This window comes from Galeopterus variegatus, unplaced genomic scaffold, assembly GCF_000696425.1.
Source record: "Galeopterus variegatus unplaced genomic scaffold, G_variegatus-3.0.2 Scaffold6129, whole genome shotgun sequence".
Classification (NCBI taxonomy): domain Eukaryota; kingdom Metazoa; phylum Chordata; class Mammalia; order Dermoptera; family Cynocephalidae; genus Galeopterus; species Galeopterus variegatus.
The window spans coordinates 16,815-18,334 of record NW_007732240.1 but is presented as its reverse complement, the minus strand read 5'-3'; positions in this window follow the sequence as shown (position 1 = coordinate 18,334).

The window sequence follows — 1,520 nt, the reverse complement described above, 5'->3', positions numbered from 1 at the left end:
GATATATGTTGGCTGATGGTGAGCACTTAGATGAAAATGACTCTTTTCAGTCATTCTAATATTTGCTCTGGAGTAATAAGAATCAAAGTCTAGGGAAGCCAGCCTGAGGCCATGGGCCCTTGCCCCACCCCCACTGTGATTGCACATCCAGGCCAGCAAGAGAGCCAACCCAATGCCCAGGATCCTGAGACATGGGGCCGGGACAGCCCCGCCCGCAACCAGATCCTAGAAGATACTTACTAATCGTGTATTTCTTTGAGTGTGAGACTTATCTGCTCATGTCCTTCACCAAATTTCAGTTTAGGTTTTTCTAATTCATTTTTAAGAGTTCTTTTTGCAGTAAGGATACTAATCTTTGTGTGTTAAAAAAAAAAAGTAGAGAATAGAATAATGGTTAACAGAGGCTAGGAGGGGGGTGAGGGAGACGATAAGGGGTGGACTAACGGGGACAAAATTATGCTATCTACCCTAAGTGAATCATTGTGCAGTATATGCATGTATTGAAACACCACACTATACCCCACAAAAATAAATATACATAAAACTGAATTTTTAAAAAAAGGATCAAAGTTTAAAATGGAGATGGTGGTGGTGATTTTCTTCATCTGCACCATTTATGGAGCACGTACTCTAAGGCAGCAACCCTGCTAGATGCTATATCACACATTGTTTCCAGACCTTCCAGCAGCACTGAAGGTTTCACAGATGAGAAAACTAGGCTCAGAGAAATTAAGCAATTAGCCCCAGGGCACACTGACAGGGAGAGACAGAGCCATAATGTCTGCCTGAACTGTAACTTCCCCTCTATCCCAGGCTGCTTATTGAGGCTCTCTGTGGACACATTTCAGAATGGACGGCTTTCAGGGCTGAAAGCCTTCTCTAAGAGTTTATTGCCTCTACGTGTTGCCTCCAAGAAATATGTCTGTGCAAAAAGGGGAAGTTTCAACAGTCGGCAGTCATTTGTCACTTTTTCAGGGTCATGGCAAAAGTACCGCTCCTTGGAAGATTTGCCTGGAATTTACCTTACAGTCGTATCCTTATGACAGCAAGGGACAGTTGGAAAATATTTTAAAGGTTTGATCATTTTTCTGGAAATTCTTATGAAGATTTTGTTCCAAGGTCTGTTGATTTCACTTGATATTACAGGGCTAACATGCTTAGAGTAGGAGCATTCTTATTACCATGACAGGCATTTTCTTGCATTTGCAGAAGCTTTGATATAGGGAAGGGAGTCTCAGTACATAACACGTCTTTGTCAGAATGAGCTAGAAGCAGAGCATCTTCTAATTCTCTTAAAGGAATCTCTTCATCTCAGTTTTCCCATCTAACCAATACATGTGAACAATGACCTGCAACAGAAAAACACAAGCGATGATCATTTCAGGTAGCTCTCAGCCCTAACTGTGATGCTAGAAGATATTTTAGTAGATCATGGAAGTTGTCCTCTAACTTACTGAATGTTTCTTATTGCATCATCAAGAAGAGGCTCTAAATTTTGTAATTATTAGTCCTTGAGGTCG